The sequence below is a fragment of the Sander lucioperca genome, chromosome 6 (genome assembly GCF_008315115.2).
Source record: "Sander lucioperca isolate FBNREF2018 chromosome 6, SLUC_FBN_1.2, whole genome shotgun sequence".
NCBI lineage: Eukaryota > Metazoa > Chordata > Actinopteri > Perciformes > Percidae > Sander > Sander lucioperca.
The window spans coordinates 9,479,986-9,494,010 of NC_050178.1; the positions used below are offsets into that span (position 1 = coordinate 9,479,986).

The 14,025-nt window shown below is 38.6% G+C and overlaps 1 long non-coding RNA gene across 1 annotated transcript; it reads left to right on the forward strand.

The window, feature by feature from the left end:
• The first annotated feature begins 41 nt into the window (after positions 1-41).
• On the forward strand, positions 42-2,245 carry LOC118495373. Its single transcript, XR_004897755.1, has 2 exons — positions 42-891; positions 1,895-2,245. It is a non-coding gene; the product is annotated as an uncharacterized LOC118495373 (long non-coding RNA).
• The last annotated feature ends 11,780 nt before the right edge of the window (positions 2,246-14,025 follow it).

Here is a 14,025-nt window from a genome sequence, read left to right on the forward strand (position 1 = left end):
CAATAAGGCAATAATCAAATTTAAAAATCCTCTCCATTACTACACAACCCTGTCTCCCACACACACACACACACACTTGTGCCATCAAGTGTTTATCATTTGTGTCACCTAATAGGAGATCATTGGCATTGAAGCCAAAGAAACAACCCTGAAATAGCTACAATTCCTCTTCACTACTGTGCAGGACTCACAGTCGCTGAGTTTCATTTTGGCATTTTGTAACAGCTTGCATCACTTTATTACATGATGAATGTGTCCCTGTCACAAAAACCAGCTCCAATGCAAACGGTGCTGTCTGCAGGGAGAAAAAACAACAAAAATTTGCTGTCAAGACAAGTGTTAAGATTGCACAAACTATAAAAGGGTGCCACTATTTTAGTATTTATAGGTTTCAAGCACCAGTTTGAGAGAGAGTTTAACAAAAAGGAGGCACTGCAGAAAAATGGTAATATCCTACAGGGTGGACTGTCTCATCTATCATGTCAGATGGCCTTAAAATGCATTATTGTCAGAGTTTCAGCTAGTCTAGCCCTGCCATAAAAAAAAAAAAGTTGCCCGCCCCCCAACACACACACACACACACACACACACACACACACACACACACTGTATAATATGCGGTTTCGGTTTGATTACAGTCTCTAGCAGAACTGATAAGACTGTGTGGGTGGAAAAAGCACCATTGAAACAAGGAGGATCTGACACATCGAGCAGTGATCTGTGAAGACAAGTAACTGGAGGGAATGTGAAAAGATAAAACATTTACCTTACCTAAGGTGCCACCGGCAATTTTTAAATCCACAACAAAGATGACAGAAACTAGTTTTGTGTCTGTTAAGTTGTAACACCTTTTGTTAAAGGCCATGGATGTAGGAAGCATTGGAAATGCAGGTGAGACAATCTAACAGAGTAAATGTCATTTTCTGTGTTCTGGTGCCTTTTAGCAGGTGGTTCGATACTTTTATCTGGCTATACTAGAGATTGAAAAATTATGGGTACATTTTTTTTTCATTCAAGTGGTTGGCCCAAGATAACATATCTGAAGATAATAAAAAGAAATGTATTTGATGACAATTTCACAGCCCTCTTTAATAATAAGAATTTATTGTATTTAAACTTGAGGATCTCTTTATGCTTGCATGCAATTGCAATTTCTGTTAAATACATGTATCTGAAGTCCCACTTCAGACACATTTTAAAGTATGTAAAAATATTCTGTTATGATTAATTGTTAGTTTCAAATGGGTCTTCACATAAAAAGTAAAAAAAAAAAAAATGAAAAGAGGCTGGGAGCAAATCTACTCTTTCTCCCTCATTGAGAAATTCTGGATCTCGCCCTGCCCACCACAGCTGCTTGCCGGTTGAGGCTTCTTCAGTGACTACATACTAGCAGTAGTAGTCTCACATTGCCAGACCTATCTCCAGTGGTGGAATGTAACTAAGTAGGCTACATTTACTCAAGCACTGTACTTAAAGCTTTAGTGTGTAACTTTTTTATTTTAATGAACATCTGTTACATTTAAGCCATTGCCAAATAAGTTGATACAAAGCTAATTAAGACTATCAGCTCCACACAACTCTCTCTGTATTTCTCAGTATGGCTATGTTCAGAAACTAGTGTCGTTCGGTGACTTTCGCACGCAGAAAATCGAGTGAAGATAATTACCTCTTCTGAAGAGTTCATGATGTTTTTTTAATCCCCTGTGTCCACCTTGGCTACTAGCAACTGCGTGGAGGAGGGGTGGGGGTGGTGCGCGATCACGGAAGGCTGCATTGTTTTATCATTTTAGTATTGTATATACAACTGTGGTTTTGAATCATTACAATCTGAAATTTAAATTTTCAATGTTTTTATTTGTTACCTGGTTTTGATATCATTTTCACTTCTTTACAGTCCAAATGTAGCCAAGGAAATATGTCAGTATTACTTCACCCCTGAGAAAATGCAACAAGGTCTATATGAACTGGTTTCGTGTTGGCCGTAAGGGTAATGGGTTTGTATTATCAGAAAATTGCTTATTAATGTTCCCTTGGAGGCTTTTCATCAGTAAAGGTGGTTGAGGCCCAAGGTTTCTACACTGATGCTGTGTCATAGATGGAATACATAACAGCCTTGCTCTTTTAGCCAAAGATCTAAAGCAAAGTTGCTAAAAGATTAGCTTTCACTATCATGTGTACCTCCAAGTCTCTTCATGTGTACTGAACCATGTCTCTAGGTTAAATAATAAATGAGGTTGTTTACAGAGAAGTTTTTTGAACTTTTTTACTGCACTGATTACCGTGGCTTCTTTTGCAAATGTATCTGCTAATTTGTATCTTAAATTTCCTTTAATTCCAATATGTGCTGGTAATTATAGAAATAGGACATCATTTGAATTCTGTATAATGGCTGTTGTAATTCTATCAAAAGGTCTGGTCTGCTTGTTGAATGGCTGCATCTCAAGCTGGCTTGAATCTGAACAAACAACTGCTCTCAATGGTCTCTTCAATCCAAATGCTAACAACATTGCGAGCATTTCTCCGCTGTAACACTACTTTTGTGGTATACAGGTTATCATGTAAATGTGGATGCTTCTATGTAGGCCGGACTAAGAGAAGAGTATCTGAGCACAAAAATGCCATTAGAAAAGCCAATTTGGATTATCCCATGGCAAAACACTTCCAAAATGTGCACAACAGTAATCCAGAAGGCCTAATGGTTGAGGATTTGGAAACGATCAAAAAGAACATGCGGGGTGGTGACCGATTAAAATTACTTTTACAGAGAGAAACATTTTATATATATGATTTACAGGCCACGGTGTACCCTGGGTTGAATGAAGAAATCGATTTCAGTCCTTTCTTGTGATCATTTTCTCTGTATATAATTGTTTGGGCTTAACTTGTAATGTAGCTACCTAGTGACTCTCTCTGTATGTGGATTTTTACTATGTATAGCCACTTAGTGAACTGTTTCTTGTTTTTTGTTTTTTTTGTTCTTTTGTAAGTGAACATTTACAGCCAGCCACCTAGTGGATTGTTTTGGCATGTTTTCAAGTGGTTACACACCATGTCACTCAGGTGTTTTCAATTAGCCTATACAAAAGGGGAAATTGTTTGTCTGGGAAGCACACCCTTAAGAAGGCTGTCATTGCCGCTACGCGTGGGTTGCTTCTCCAAATGTCTTTTCAATTTTCTATCATGAAATAGCCAGTAAAATAAAGGCTTTTTAAGTAATTTTGAAGAAGAGTGCCTTGGATTTTTTTCTTTTTCTCTACATTCAATTGAATTCCCAACCCCAAAGAGCACCTTCAAGCATTTGATTGAACTTCCTGAGCACCCTGGACTTTTTTGTCCATCCCTAAACCTTCTCTCCACATTAAGATGAAACTCTGGAACAATAAATGCAATTCCAACGATAGTGATAGAATTTTTCGACGAGTCCGTATTCATCTAAATATACTCTGAATATGACTTACCATATAGGTCATTGTTTGTGAGTTCTGAATAAACTCCTTATCTGTGTTCTTCTTTTGGATTATTGTCCAAACCGCACTAGGATCAGGAAGTATCCATGGTCGTATTGTTCAGAATGGTACTAATATTTTATTTGAGATATTTCTAGTTCTGTTGCTTTGTCCATCCAAAGCTTTTCATTTCCTTCTTCTCCTTTTTCCAGCTTTCATGTGTCTTCTTGACCCTGTAAATTAACCCAGTAATTAAGTGACAACTTTATCCAGTGTTGTATAAAGTACTTGAAAGAATACTTGAGTAAAAGTACAAGTATCTTACCAGAAACTGACTTTGGAGACAAGTTAAAGTCTCCTATTAGAATAATACTTGAGTAAAAGTCTGATATGTACTGTTCTTAAGTATCAAAAGTAATTTTCTGATATTAAATTTACTTAAGTATTAGAAGTAAAAGTAAAAGTAAAAAAAACTTTGATTATGAACTTTATGGCCAAAGGTGTGTAACATTATCTTCATCACCACTGTCAGCAGGGTGGTCATCGTCTGTTACCATGGTGGCAGAGCCTGCACCACTTCTTCTATGACGCTATCAGTCATTATGCTTCCTTCTCTTCTTCTTTAGTTTTGGCCTATGATTTTTCCGCTTGACAACAAATAGGCATTAGGTCACCAACTGGAATGGAGCGTGCATTATCTTGGCAATTTAGGAGCAAAGATTTGCCAAACCTGCTTTTTTCCAGTGTAACAAATTTCTTGTGATTTTATTTTGTAGTAACGAGTAACTAAGATGCTTAGGGGAAATGTAGTGGAGTAAAAGTATAAATTTTATTTAGGAAATGTAGTGGAGTAAAAGTAAAAGTTTCCGGTAATATAAATAATAAAGTACAGATACGTGAAAATTCTACTTAAGTACAGTAGCGAAGTATTTGTACTTTGTTACATTACAACACTGGCTGTATACTTCTTATTTCTTGCAGATTTTCTCCCATTTCAAATTGTAATGCTACTAATGCTGACGATAAAGTTGTTCTAAAGGCACCTGAACATAATCGCAAAGCCTGATAGTGAATGTGAACTTTTTGAGAGATGTATTTGCTGCAACAACACACACCTATAATGTAATACCAATTTAATTCATCAGATAACGAGCCTAAAGAGATATAAAGCCATGTGTAAGGATTTTAACAGTTTACTATTTTGATATTGGAATATTTTGTCCATATCTCTGGAAATTGTCGGTTTCAGAGCCTCAGAGAGATCGAATTAAACTTTGATTTACGTGATATTTTCCAAAGACGTTTAGGAGATGAATGTTATCTACAGTATATTTGTTTCATTATCTGAGGGAAACCAATCTCATTGAGAGGATATGATAGTGTTGTGTTCTTGAATGGGCTATCCTTACCATTCAAGGTCTATGCCTAACCTCAACCATCTTCACACTTATCTAGAACAAACATAAAAAAAAAAAAAATTCAAATTCAAATTGTATTTGTCACATACACAATCATACACAGTACAATGTACAGTGAAATGCATTGTGTACCTGTTCCAGCTGAACATGTTGCTCATATAATTCAGTTTTGTTCAGGTTTTTTTAGTGTCTAAAGTGTAATTTAAACTCCTTAATTGTTGCTTGGGGGGGCATCAGATGTAGCCTGGTCCTACCAGACTCTCGTACATTTCATTTGTACAGAGAGTCTGGCCACTCTCCATTGACAAGTGTTAACTTCCTTGAAGGCGGGTACTCTGTTGAAGTTTAAAACTATTGGATCTGCCCAGAGGCACTCTGGATCTGCCATAACCAATCACTAACGTTTGGTCGTGACGTATGTCATGCGCATGTGCAATAAGAGGGGAGACCGACAACAACTATTGGCTTATATTTAGCATTAGCCTTAGCCTTAGCCAACTCCTTCACCACTAACGGAGCGAGCTGGAAAATCTAACTTTTCCCGTACCCCGTGGGGAGGAGGGCCACAACATCATGGCCACCAACAAAACTCAGCAAAGATTGTTCTTGCTCGGGCTTTAACTTCTGGATATTTGCCAGCGTTGCTGCCACAATGGACCGAATGGCTTCGCTCGCATCTTTCTAGTGCACGTCCTCAACGTCATCGTTCTGAGCCACTCCCTCTGTTCACTGATTGGACCTACAAATATTTGCCCGGAGAAAACCCAAGAATACACCGCAAACCCAGACAGAGTACTGAAGGGAAATGAAAATTGAGCGGAAGTAAGTAGGAGGGCAGAGCCAGGCTACATCAGATGCACACATTTAGTTTCTTTGTTTACACAACGCTAACTTCGTGTTTAAAACTGCGACCAGAGTGGAGCATCACAGTTTGACATGTAGGACTACCCAGTGCGCTAAAAAGTAACGCCAAAGGGTCCTAATCGAGCATCTGTGAAGGAATTATTATACCTTGACTTTTATTAATTGTCATTTGTACATTTCCTATATACACTGTGTTCATAACGGCCTCAAGCTCTGTTCACTACTGCAATATTGGAGGAGCAACTGATAGGCCCACGGAAGAGATTTATCTCCTGTGACAGGAAGTAGGCATTCCTCAGAACATAAGCGAAATACCATATGAACTGTATTGCATACGTTAAGGCCTCAAGTGGCGGAAATAAACTGTTTTTCTATAGGGCACAGAGGATTGTTGCTTGAAGACTTTTGTCCAATGATAATAGAGTATTGTAAAGAGAATCTTCTCCATAGGGTAAGGAGAGATTTGTTTTTGGCTGTATTCCAATCAGAAAAGGCTTCTTTGTTTTGTGGCTGTATAAAATCATTGTGCACAAACTTTTCTGTGGGAGCTGCCAGGGAAAACTGAACTGATAAGACCTTGTTACCTTTCCTCTGTAACTCCCCTGTGATTAATTGCATAACATATTTGCAATATTCACCTTAACTGTTAGAAAAATTATGCTTAGAACGGTTTTGCTTCAGTTTCTTTGTTAAACCATTTTCATCCAAACTGCTGTTTTAGTATTTCTGTTTTAGTATTTCTGTCTTTCATGTGTTAATCATGAAAGCTGAGTGACCTTGCAAAGAGCACAGGATGTATCCTGAGGGCAGAGCGCATAATGTGGAAGAGATGCCGGGCATGACCAGCGATAAGGAGAAAAGCTACTGATTGCATGAACCGAATAACTAACTTGACTCCATTTTCTGTACTTATGCTGATGTGCTGTAAACTGACTCTATTTGCTGCAAGTAAACAAACTTTTAAGAGAACTACAGTGATTTTGTCCATTCTTTGATAAATAATTATCCTAACATCAACCATCTCTGTGTTTTCTGTGCCTCTGATTATCCATAACACATCCTCATGTGACGAGTTAGGAATGAGAATGGGGGGTTTAAATGGCACCCTAAAATGATTATGCTGGTTATTCAGAAACTACTTCCATAACGCACCTTACATCTCCTTTGCCTCAACTGCCCCACTGGCCCTAATTTCCATCAAATTTGTCAGCAACCTCAGGTGTGAGTTCCTGACGGAGCAGATCACCGGGCCACAGATGCTTTGGGCTCTGTTAACATGCTGTTCACTTCCCACTGGATTTGACTGATCCCCATCTACTGGAAAGCCACACAAGGAGACAGACAGAAAGACAGGCAGAAACTAACGCACACACACATTCACATGGACAAAACAAGAGAGACACAGAGATAACATAAACAAAGAAACAGTGAGTTAGATGGGTAAAGGGATGTATTAGAATGATTGACAGACCTGCTTTCAGTCTGCCAGAGACTCTTGTGATACAGAGAAGACAACACAGAGAGAGATGATATGGAGGGAGGATACACCAGATGTTATATGAAGTGAATTGAGTAGTTCCTTCAGTCCACTGGACCAGTCAGATAAACAGAGAGAAAGAGAAAAACTAAGATAAATAGGTAAAAAAACAAAGCGAAACATGGCGAAAAGAGAGAAATTGTGAAAATTGAGGAGGAACTAAAACCCCCCCCCCCAAAAAAAGTGAGGCTGACATTTGGGATTCAGGGTGTCAGACTCAGCTCTTTATTGGCAAACTTCATATTTTGTCACCGTCAGCTGTACTTGGGATATAATGACCCAGGAAGAACATTTGTACAGTAGAAATTCTTATTGACATTTATGGTAACACACTTCTGTAACATACTTTAATGGCTTACACTTGAAAGAAACAGTTTGAAGCTTAGCAAAAGTTCAGTCAGGAAGACTCTTTATGCTCTCATTTATTCACTATCTCTCGCTTTCTGGCTTCTACTCCATCAGCTGACAATGGGCTTTTACTATGAGTTAGTCTCGCTTTGCCAGACCTTCCTCCACAGCGCAGCGGAGGAGGGTCTGGCTAGTCCACACAACATTCCGGGATGCAACATGCTCTGGTTTATTGGCATTTCTTTAAACCAATCACAGTTGTCATGGGCGCCACTAAGCGCCTGACAGAGCCACGGTGCCGCTGCAAAATAGCCTTGGGAAGGAACTTGTTTTGGTGGAACGTGTACGTTTAAAAGTTCTCTACACATGAACGCAAGCATTGACAACATTGTTTGTGTACACAGAGTTTACTAAAAAGAAAGGTTTTGAGCAACTCACTGTAGCTGTTGTTCTTCCGGTCGGCGTCTATCGAGCCAGTCAAAAATAGTCGAGGGAGGAGAGTAAAGATGGAAAGCTCTAAATGCTTAGTTCCATATAAATGCACGGATAATTCGTTGTTTTGTCGTTAGTGAAACACAATATTGACCTTGTAGTTGAAAAAGGAGCCTCATATAAGAATGACATTTCCACGTAACGTGAGTTGCTCAAAACCTTTCTTTTTAGTAAACTCTGTGTACACAAACAATGTTCTCAATGCTTGCGTTCATGTGTAGAGCCCCTGGTGATACTTCGAGCAAAGTTTCATGTTGTGTTGAGCCTTCTTAGTGTTTTAAAAATAGCTATTTTGAGGCTAGCATAAAAGTGCCCCTAGGACTCCAATTCAAAAGGCCATTTGACCGAAAAACAAGAATACGGTAAATCTTAAAAGTGACGCTTCCGTCCTAAATATGCTTTTAAACGAAAGTTTGACTCGGGTACATTCACAAAAACACCCTAGGTTGCATTTTGGCGGGAGTTACGCTTTAAATGGTTCACCTCTTTGCTGCTGTCAGTTGTCATTTCAGTGTGAACAGATGCGACACCCCTTCACCTCCAGTCTCCAACACATCCAGCGCCCAGTCCTGCTCCACATCCCATCATCTATATCCTCAGCCAACTCTACACCTTTTCACCACCACCACCACCACCACCAGTGTCTAGACCCCTGGGGGAAATATTCCTGAACTAATCATATCATCACTACCATCTTAAACATACTCTGTCACAAGTAAGGTCTAATAGCCAAAGACTTTTCACAATTCACTTTATTGTGCACTGAAGTCTCTCCTTATTGAAATACTGTATCTTATTGGTCGACCGTGGTGTTTCTAATGAAAGTCACTGACAATAACTCATTCAAATTCAGGTTTTAACACCAGCACCACATCTGTTACGGCAATTCTGGATGCAACTATGTTATTAATTCAACACACCCACTTCATCATGTATGATTTTTCTTAAGTTTGAGAGAAATGTCTTGCAATTAAGATTTACAAAGCAGATGCTGAGGTTTGAGATGCAGAGGCTAACTCAGCATTTTTGCAATGTCAACCACAAGAGAACATGATTTTCTCTCCAGGATGATTAATCAAACCAGCAATGAAGAGTTAACTTCCAATGTTATATATACTTCAAATTAAAGAAAAGTGACAGCTAATTTACCATAATAATAATAATAATAATAACAATAATAATTTACTGATAGCCCCAAATCAAACAACTTATACCCCCCCACATGGTAAATTAATCTTAAACAACTGTATTTGTCCCTGTAAGGCAGCTCACTACCCACATTAACAGATACACACACAGCAGAAAAAAGATATTATCCTGAATAGCAACATAGTAACACTTATCAATGGAAGTAATGAGTGATTAACTTTATAAATGAACCTGAAACGTTTTAAACAATTGTGGTTAATTTGAGCCAGAAATATTTATATTTAAAGAAAAACATTGTTTTTGAATGGAAAACTTGAACTTTGTGCTCTTTTCATATTTTTTTGTGTCCTAAACACGGCTACACCAGGAAATGACATGTACTCTATGTGACTCAGTTAGAAGTGAGCTAGAATCCAGGAAAGAGACTCTGTTCTGGTAATACAGTATGCTAGACACACAACCTGTGGTTTTAATTGGTGCTTAATTGCAGTGTGGGCAGTACATTAATAACTTATTACCTTGGCCCTCTCTTGAGATACTAGCCAGGAAACTTCTCACGGGTTGTGTGTCATCACATCCAAACTTTGATTAAGGCAGTGGGAAAAGCACAGACCCTGATCACATTTTTGTTGAGCTTCCAGGCTGATTTAAATATAAATTCATTTTCATTTCAGCTCCTCCCATATCTTGACAGTGTCTTGCTATGGGAGCAGGGAGGGGGTCGAAGGGAAGAGGGTGATTCTGCTCAGGTAAGCATATTTAGTTTGTAACTAATTTGAATAACTGTGTGAAAGCCAATTTGCTTTAATTGAGCTCTGCTCTTCTAAACACCTGCAACTAGATTAGTGACTGACATTGAGTTGTTTTGCTGCATTGGGCCTCCAAGTGCTGCTCCTTCCTATTCATAACTCTAGATTTACTTCCAGATTTTAATACAACACCATATGTGCTTTGCAAAAAAAATATGCAATGAGCTTGGCTTGGTGTTTCACAGAGCAGTAGTGAAATATGGCCAAGATAGGGGAAAATAATACCCAGACTAATCCATCCTATGCCTGAGTGCTGTGACAAAGGCGGTTTATTACCATTACCATCAGTGTATGATTATCAATATGTATTAGGGCATCACCATCGAGCAAAACCCCAACAGGCCATGACAGGCCTAAAACAAACTATGTTTCTGCTCCATCGAGGGAAAGCATTAAGCAAAGATGCACATCCCCTGGCGCCAGGCCAGCGCAGCTGAATCTGCCAGAGAAGTGTTAGCTCAGAGCAGCACACACTCTGTCCTGGCCTCTGCAAGCTTTGTGTAAGCCTCTGCGGCTCTATGATTTGTGCACCACCAAACTCATTGATCCACTACAGCTCAGAACTCCAGTGTTACCCCCCCCCAACCCCCCATACACACATACACACACACATCATATGCCGATTGTAGCTGTTATTCGGATGGATTCAACTTGACACCACTTCATGATCGCAATCAAAATAAAAGAGAATTGTTACGGTGTGTTTTCAAAAAACAAAGTCATATACTGTAATTAGAAATGCTTGAAAAATTATATTTCCACACTTTTACTTTGAGAGCGATCTTCAGTGAAGTTTATGTGAAGTATAACCACTTAGAGGGACAAGAGCTCCAGATATGATTACTACTGTCAGTGTTCAGTAAGCCTTACCTTGCCTGACTGCTCCTTTCCCAGCAGGGAGGACACTCCAGTGTCTTGTTCACACTTGTATGCTTCGATGGGTTCATTGAAATGTGTGTACTGTTGTGTCTTCTTGATTCATTTAGTGTTATCCTAACAAATGCTTGACTTTAGACAACACCAAATTATGAGTCACATTTCCCTAAATACACATTTTGTGGAAAAAAAGTTAATGCTGCATTTGTTAATGATCCAAAGTGGCAAAAGCATCATTCCCACCCTCTGTGCAGTCAAGCTACTGAGGTAGGAAAACATGAATGTCTGCAGGTAAATGTCTCTTTAGTTTCTTAAGAGCAGAACGCTTTATGTGAACAGTATAAACCAACAAATGTTAATGTACTGGTGTGCTGATGATTGAAAAAACACACCATGCTGAAAATCATCAACTAACTTTGAGTGTGTTTCTTGTAAAAGCAATATTTATCTACTGTGAGGGGAGCCATGTTCACTAGGCATCATGCCAGACACTGGGGTTTGAGAAAACATACCCTTGACTTTGCAACAGCCTTCTGCAAAGGCTCAGAGAAGCAGATCAGTGTACTTTTTAAAAAAGGCATCTTAAAAGGCTGTAACTTCGTGAAGAAGGCTGGACGCCGAAACACGTTGAAGTTGTTTTTTAATCTTATTCTAATGAGAATGTGCCAGATGTATTAAAGGCATTTTAAAATATGAAAAAGACGAGTGCCTTGGGTTTTTCCTTGATGTCTATTGGATTTGTTCATGCCCCCTACCAAAGAGCACCGTATTTTGTTCACTAACACTAGTTCCAAAAAGCTCTCCAATCTCTTCCGTTCTGCATCTTAAAAGGCATTGGACTTTGTTGGCCTTTAATCAATATCATAGCTTTGCACTCTTATTGGTTTGTACACTTGTCTTTGTTTTATTAATTGTCTTCTACGTCTCTTTTCATCACTTTTTTTTTATTTGAGCTGTAATGCATGTTGTTGTGAAAAGAGGCTGCACACTAGGATATTTGATAAATCTGCACTTAACATTTTGCTATTTTTAGACAAATATAGGACAGTATGAGTAACACGCTAGCACCTCAGATCAGCTTAAAAAGTTGGAGGTGATGCAAAGTGATATCAAATTAATTCTGCAAGCCTGGGAAGACATTAAGTGGAGTCAAAGAGTTGTAAAATGTTAAATGGTTGTTTCACTTTGAATACATTAACACAGAAGGAAAGCCTCAAATGGTGCCTAAAATTGTCTTGAGTCTCCCTGTATTTTAATACCTTAAAGTAGCAGAATGGTGTGGCTAATATTTAGAGGCCTATACTGCATTACATTATTCCAGTCCATGGTTCTAGTATGGGAACTCAACCATAGACCTTCATTTGAAGATCTTGCTATGGTCTCTTTCTTTCTCTGGATGAACTGAGTGGAAATGTTCTGCACTTTGAGCACTGTGTGAGCAGTGAGAATGAATTTGGACAGCTGTAAAGGCACAGATACTGACATTGTGCTGCAACAGCAAAACGGGATCCAGGAGAGAGGCCATTGAAAAGCCCCCTGTCAGACTTTTCAGTGACAGAACCGCCCCCACACTGACAGAGAACAGGCACTCACCTGATCACCACTGCAGCGCCATCTGATAATGCTTTCTGACATTCAGCGCCCATTAAACAGACAGATAAAGAGAGAGAATTAGTAAATGAATGAATTATTCAGTTAGGTGTTCTCCTTTTGTACTTGTTTACCTGCTTTTGTTGTCGAGAAACTTTAAAACAATTATGTTTTTCCCTCTATTTTTTAAAAATGAAATTGGGCATTCTGTCCTGTGTGTGCCGAGTAAGTTCTGTAGCCACAGAGCTCAGGAAAACTGATTCCTGAGAATTCTTAACTGATGGTATAAATACGATGTCATACATCTTTTATTTTTCTCACTTTTTAACAATGTTTTACTTTTAACTTTGCATAACAATTTAACTGCTAAATTGTTATGCAGTTGAGAGAGAGAACACTACAATTGCTGGGTAGGATAGTAGTTGTCCAGCTGACACCGAGTATGATGGCAAAATGTCTTTTGATTAACAAAAGCGTAACGTTTCTCTGTGATTTAAATCATGACACGGAGTAACTAACGTGCACAGTCACATAGTAACATAGGGAGTGTTTCTTGTTAAAGGGTCATGTTGGAGGTGAATTTAGCATATTTCATATTTTCTCCGTATGCATTTGCTGTCTCACACATTAACATTCTTAATGGGAAATACATTTACATTTACATTTACATTTTAAGCTACAGAAACTTGCTAAAGGCTAATTTAGCTAAGGCTAAAATTGTGGCACACTTTTAAGTACTTTTGTGTATAACAAACGCAATCCAAGGTTGCAGCCAACCATTAACAAACAAAATCTGTTTTTCACCCTTTCTTCTTGATCACACACATCCTTGGAAGGGACATGATACTTGGTTGTAGGGGTGATTTGTATATTTTACTTTTGTACATTTCTTTTTTTTTTTTGCAATTACATTTGCTCGCCTAAGGCTATCCACACACATTAATTTAGCTATTGGCTAAACCAATCACAGAGTGTGTTTTCAGGCAGAATTAGGGGCAGTGGCATCATCAGAGTTGAGGAAATGACTGGAAATTACGGAAATTACTTTGTTCTGACCTGGTTGTACTTGAGGTTAATTGTGATGTGCTTAGAAAAGGGGGATAGGTTTGTTTGAGTCCAAGAGGAGCTGCATATGATAGTGAAGTACTTTGGATACCATAGAGAAAGCACTGCAATTTTCTCTCATCTTAATTTTTCACTCAAGAGGGAGGAGCCCTTTTGTATATTTGGTGCAGCACACAACTGCATATAAATCATCACAATCATTTTCAATATAAATCACCTCACTGTGTTCTGTGTATTATCTCAACAAATTGTGTACGCAGCTTGCTCCTGTGAAAAGTCATGTCTGTTAAAAGTAAACTAAATAATAACTAGGAGTATTCAAGACATTACAGTGTCAACAAAGTTCTTTTAATGTAAGATGAACTACTTGTAAATGTGGAAAATGATATTCAGCGCATGACTTGGAATGACTGTGCCACTGGTTTCTGCCA